The sequence below is a fragment of the Hordeum vulgare genome, chromosome 2H, assembly GCF_904849725.1.
Source record: "Hordeum vulgare subsp. vulgare chromosome 2H, MorexV3_pseudomolecules_assembly, whole genome shotgun sequence".
Classification (NCBI taxonomy): domain Eukaryota; kingdom Viridiplantae; phylum Streptophyta; class Magnoliopsida; order Poales; family Poaceae; genus Hordeum; species Hordeum vulgare.
Window position 1 is genome coordinate 177,463,761 of NC_058519.1, and position 6,328 is coordinate 177,470,088.

A 6,328-nucleotide genomic window follows, 5' to 3' on the forward strand; every position below is an offset into this window, starting at 1 on the left:
ACAAGGGTAATGGGTCATTAGCAATCCATAATCAGATTTTAGCTGGGTAGAGTAGATTATGAGTTTTCAATAATCTGCTCATCTAGTTTTTATAATCTACATCATAATCTGTCATGTTTGGAGACATAATAGATTATAAAAACTGGATTATATAATCTGAGTGGTTCTAAACAGAGCGTATGTATGCTACTTTGAATTTTAATTTTCATATGAGATAATCTAAGCTGTAGAAAAATGTTGAATGTGGAGATTTAAAATTGACATTTTCACTGCATGCAGTACAATAGTGTAAAGGCTGAATCTGAAGATTCAGAGTTGCCATTGTCATGCTCGTCTCCTGCTCGTCGACGTAGTACTCCACGTACCGGAGCTGCATGTCCCGCGCCGGCTGCCCGTAGAAGTTGGTCGTCATCCTGTCCATGCTCCACCACGGCACGATCTGCAGCACCACCGCCTGCGTCGGTAGGAAGATCTGGTTCGTCAGCCCGGCGCCGTGCACCGCCAGCAGCACGTCCTCCGCGTTCACCAGCGCCGCGAACGCCGGCATGTCGGCCCCAGCCTCGGCCACCGTCACGTTGAACCCAAGCTTCGTGGCCGCCGTCGCCACCTCGTCCAAGTTCAGGTTCAGCAGCTCGCGGTGCCGGCGCGGGAGATGATCACCATCTGGGGCCGCATCCCGGGCACCTCCCGGAGCACCGACGGCCGACCGGATCGTCGAGAAAAGAACACGGTCCGTGGTGGGACCGGATTGCCTGGTTGGCGCCGGCGTCTCCTTGCACTTATCGGATTCCGAGTCCGAGTAGCGAACGAAAGTGACGAGGTCCTGAATCATGGTCGATGGGCATGGGCTCCGTAGTACTCCTATAAAAGGCCACGAAACAAGCCTGTGTAATCATCGAACCAATTCCTCCTTTGCTGCGCAGCGAAATCTCGCGATCAATCAATCGTCTCGGGGAGAGCACGATCGTCTCGTGCGCGCGAGACCTGCTCCATCTCTCGCTCGACAACATGGAGGCGAGGCAGCAGCAGCAGCAGGCCGGCGGCGCGATCCTGTGCGCCAGCGGCTGCGGGTTCTTCGCCGGCGCAGGGACAAACGATCTCTGCTCCAAGTGCTTCAAAGAACAACAGCTGCTGGATGTCAAGGCCTTCGATGGCGCCGCCATGTCCGGCCTCCCGTCGCTGACCATCGCGTTGTACGAAAGCTGGAGGCGAGGAGGAGACGCCCGAGAAGAAGCGATGCAGCGCGTGCCAGAAGAAGGTGGGACTGCTTGGATTCGTCTGCCGGTGCGGGGCCACCTATTGCGGCGCGCACCGCCACGCCGACGCGCACACCTGCTTCTTCGACTACAGGGCAGGCCCGGCCAGGAGCAGATCGCGCGCCATAACCCGATCGTCGTCGCGCCCAAGATGGCGAGGATTTGAGGGCCAACTCCTGCGGTGTCTTTTGAGTCCACTTCAACTCTGCTTGCAAGAAGGGGGAATGGGGGGAGCTACCGAAGCAAAAACCGTGTCACTGCTGCAGCACCAAGGAAGCAACCAATTCTTTGCTTGAGTCCAGTGGTATTACGCCTTTGCTAGTCTTTTAGATTCCTAAACCATCCATGCATTAGTTTCGTTAATCTTTGTCTCTTTAGGTTCTGCACTTAATTACCAAGATTGCTAGTGTTCTTTCAATCCCTTTCAGTCATTAGTAATTTTACAAGATTTTCAGCAGAATCTCCATGCATCTAGGCAGCAAAAACCATGTTAAGATGTGTATGACATAGTTACACTACATCCACACCTGGTCCTAAGTTAAGGGTTTAAAGTAAATAAAGGGCATTTTCAATCAATAAATCAAAGTAAAGCAGATGAGCCAAAAATGGAAACTCATGTACTGCAATTATGGCACGGGAAAGAGCGTAAAACGCACTCGCTGCAAAATGAAAACGCCCGTTTGCTACCCCGGCTTGCAGCAGGAAAAAGGAATAGAATTGAACTTGTCGATGCACATGTAATCATGTGAGCTGCCTGGTGTTTGGAGACTCTGCTGTCTTTCCTGTAAAATTAATCTTAGCTGAACTGGATTCTTAGGCATTGGCGTCTTGGTGAGTTAAAGTTGCAGTTTCTGACGAGTAACATTGGTTAGTGAACTCTTGTGTGTGTGTGTTTGGGTGAAGCTTTAAGCTAAGCAAGTCTGCAATGTACCGACTATCAAGTCATATTGTAATGAATTTCAGATATGAATGGAAAATTGTTGGCCTGAATTTGTTCAAAGCATTTGACTAACTCTCTCTATATATGTTTGTTGTATGCTTCTATGACTTCTTAAAACAGTCTGCTGTTGTTCTAGTCGGAAAAGTGTGTACTTAGTTTGAGTGTTGAACTTACATCTGATTTCACAATGCTTCATTTGAGTGGTGAACCACATAACCATGTTTGGGAGAGTAAAGATTTTTTTAGGGGGTTAGAGATTCTGCAATCTAATTGTCAAGCATGTGAGAAATTGCTGCATCTAGTGTAGCTATTATATAAATAGGTTTGGCTATTCTTAGATCATGTTAGTTTTTCATGCACATTATGTCCAACAACACCCTTACACATTCAGACTCACTGCTCTTGCCCGAATTATGCGCATGCGAACTGGTATGTTCATCGCCACAAGTATCCGGTGTGTCATTCCACTCTAAACTCTATGACACTATCATCGGTCATTTTATTGGTCTCCTCATCTCTTTCTTGAGCATCCCTTCCCACATCAACTCTTCCAGCGCTGACCTTAACATCTTCACTCTGAACATTTGCCTTATTTTCTTGCAAACTGGAACCTCCATCTCCAATTAGTGCTTGGACTGCTTGTTTCACGGCACTGCTACCGATGCGTCTCCATGGATGACATCACTAGTGCATATACAGCATAAACATAAATAAACAATTTATAATTTTGTGTCGGAGAGATTAAGGAAAGCCAACTCTAAACTAGAGTTACATGTTCATACTCTGTTCCAAAGATGGTGTTTTCTTTGCACAGTTGTGCTTTGCTAAGGAGGGTCTGAAAATGATGGCTTCATGTTGGAGCTTCACTTTACCTCTCCAAGTGGTGGTATCTGTCAAGGGTGATGCTGGCGGAGATCATTCAGTTGGCTCTGTGTCTGATCACTAGTGGAGAAAGGGGTATTAGAACCGGTTGGTAAGGGCCTTTGGACCCGGATACACATCCGGTGCTACGTATCCGGGACTAAAGGCCCCCCCCCTTTAGCACCGGTGTCTTACAAACCGGTGCTAAAGGCCTCCACGTGGGCGCCGAAGAGTGCGCGCAGGCGGAGGACCTTTAGAACCGGTTGGTAACACCAACCGGTCCTAATGCTTTTTTCTTTTCTTTTCAGGGTTTCCGATTCCGTATTTCGGTGTTTCCGTGTTTCGTATTTTCAGGGTTTCTGTTTACGTGTTTCCGGTTCCGTATTTCCGTTTACGTCTTTCCGATTCCGTATTTCCGATACCTTGTTTCCGATTCCGTGTGTCCATGTTCCGTTTTTTACGAACACGGAATCGGAAACACGTAATCGGAAACACGTATTCGGAAACACCGATTCCGTGTTTGCGGTTAAGTGTTTCCGATTCCGTGTTTGCGGTTAAATGTTGATGCACCAAATAAAAGTACATATATACATGTAACACGAAGTACTCGACCGATTATCATTACATAATTTGAAGTTCATTTCCTATAGGTGTATACTTGCATAGAGAAGGGAGCTGGCTATTGGTTCATAGCATGGAAAAATTCTCCGCCTTCATCTATGACTTGCGTGAGGAGAAATCCTGCCAATTCCTCTGCAACTGCCTTGCAACGTTGGATTGGTCTGAGCATCGCTCGCTTTCGTTGCAGCTTTAAAAGAAGTAGATGAAAACAATTAAGTTATGAACAAAACTAAACATAATTGATGGCAACATAAATAAAGTTGTGAAGATTCGGTTACGTACCTCTAGATTTGTGGAAGTACGGGATTTCTCATTGATAATCCTCTGAATGTACTCGCAAACGTAGTATCCACAATAATCAGTGCCCGGTGGTTGTTGCGGGACGCCCTATATACGAGAACATAATTAAGTCAAATTAATAATAATCAAAAGAATGGTAATGGTATTGAAACCAGGGTACGTAGTACTACTTACTTTGTTAATCTGAAAGTGGAGCTTGTCTGCCCATGTACCGGGTTCTTCCTTGATGAACATTTGCCAAACCCTGGCCGACAAAGAAAAATGAATACAAGAGTTAATTATTACTTACTTGATATCAGGAAATGAACGAAAAAGAGCCGGATGAACGAAAGAGGCCGATATATATACCTTTGAAGCATCTGACGCGCGCTCTTCCATGTGTCAGCGTCCTAGGTTAACGGGTCCCAGACTTCAACTTGTCCTTGATCGATTCTAATGATGAACAATATGAAGTGGGACCTGCGCACGTGTACACACGCAGTCATGCATACTCATCAATTACACTTAACATCAGGTAAGCAAAATGGAATGTGTACAAGACAATAACACTCACTTGAATCCGTAGGGCCAAAGTATTTCTTTTTTGGTACTTTGTCGCTTCAAAAACCTTAGCAAATCATCCGGTGTATCCTTGTTGAACTTTTCTATTGTCTCTTGATGAAACGAATACGGGTCAATGAACCCAAAGTCCCATATTCCTGCCAGCCTGCATTCACGAATCTTCATTCTGCATAGTAGCGTACAAAAAGAATGTCTCGTGAGTGATAATTATACGGGCAATGAACGCGAGCTTAACTAAATAATTAAATTAGACAGATAAATCACTTAAAAACAGTAGCAGCTGACGATAGCTTTGTCGAGGGCACGTTGATTGTACATCTGGAAAAAATCATCGAACCCAACCTCCACACCGTACTCTCCGAAGTAGTGTTGATCCTGAACTGCCGCCATGATACAGTCTCTCTTTTGCCTTGCGGCCTCCAAGTACCAAACATATAAATTCCATAGTTGGGTTGTTAGAGCACTAGGATTTTCGACCAGAGGGTGCTCGGGCTTATATTTATATACCACATCAGCAATAGCGTAACCTACATCGCCCATGCGTGGACCGGACACTGAAGCCTGGTCAGATAACACCTTGAGCGGGGCAATTGACTGTGCTTCTTGTTGTCCGAGCTGGGGAACTTGTTTCCCCCATTTCGTCTGCTCCGCCTGCTTCATCTGTGCGGTGTGCATCTTTTCAATGTACCGTTCATAGTCTGAAAGGGGCGGCGGTGGCGGCGGTTCAGGATAATATAAGTTGTCGATGGTACGCTCAATTTTCCACTTTGGTATGTTCTTCAGAGTTTCCTTCCAGATGTCTGGAGGGGGCTTCAGGGGAAACCGTTGGAACCATGCTTTGTTTTTGGCATTCACGGCCTCGTCTAGTTCCTCCGGAGTCATCAGGCCTGGTAACTTCGGGGGAGTCTTGACTTTCTTGGGTTTCCTTTCTCTCTTCTTGGGAGGAGTCCCGTTTCTTCTGAACTGCAGCTTCCGCTTTGCCGTACCCATAGTGGGCGCATCCGTCGGCTCACTGGAGTGCATGGGCGATGGACTCTTGGCCTCGGGCTCCCAATCTTCGTTGTGGGGTGTACTTGGAGGTGCGTTGGGGGGTGTACTTGGAGGTCGTGCATTCTCTGTACGAAAGTGAAAAAACTATTAAAAATAGGCTTACATGTGGTGCAACATTCAGTAATTGTTGGAGGTGGTGCATTTGTTCCTGGAGGAGTCGGTGGCCTTGGCGCCGCGTTAGGAAACACGATGTGTTTCTTCTTCCACAAGATGATACCAAGCTCCATTTCTCCGAGTGTCTTCTCGCCTTCACCTCCAGGAATATCAAGCTCAATTGACTGGCATCCCGGCGTAATTGTTGACAACCCGACACGAGCATGGGATGCTGGAATCTGACCACCATGGTAGGTTGCTCCAGGTTGATTCGGTAAAGCATAGCCTGACGCCACCATGAAGGATATGTTCCCCATTGGCATATGTATCTCACAGTTTTTCTTCTCCGTGATATCATCCACGGGGTAGTGAGGCGCCGACGGTTCGACTGCATGACCGTCTTCTAGCTGCAGCTGCGTGGAACCCACGCTGCTTCTATGCTGAGATGGGACGGCATCTGCTACAGGATCGTCTTCTAATTGCTGCTGATCAGCGTCAGGTGAAGGATCTTCTTCCTCCTCTTCAGTGTCAGGTATAGGGTGTCCCCCTTTCTTCAAGAGAAACGCCACCTTTTCTTCTAATGTCGATATCCGTTCCAGCGCCTTCCTCTTGCTTCTACCACGGCTTCTGTAAGTGCCAAGGTCCG

The 6,328-nt window shown here is 47.1% G+C and overlaps 2 pseudogenes; one reads left to right on the top strand and one right to left on the bottom strand.

Annotated features, from left to right (window-relative positions):
- Nucleotides 1-205: 205 nt before the first annotated feature.
- On the bottom strand, nucleotides 206-1,010 carry LOC123426048 (annotated as a pseudogene).
- Nucleotides 1,009-1,422, top strand: LOC123429875 (annotated as a pseudogene).
- The last annotated feature ends 4,906 nt before the right edge of the window (nucleotides 1,423-6,328 follow it).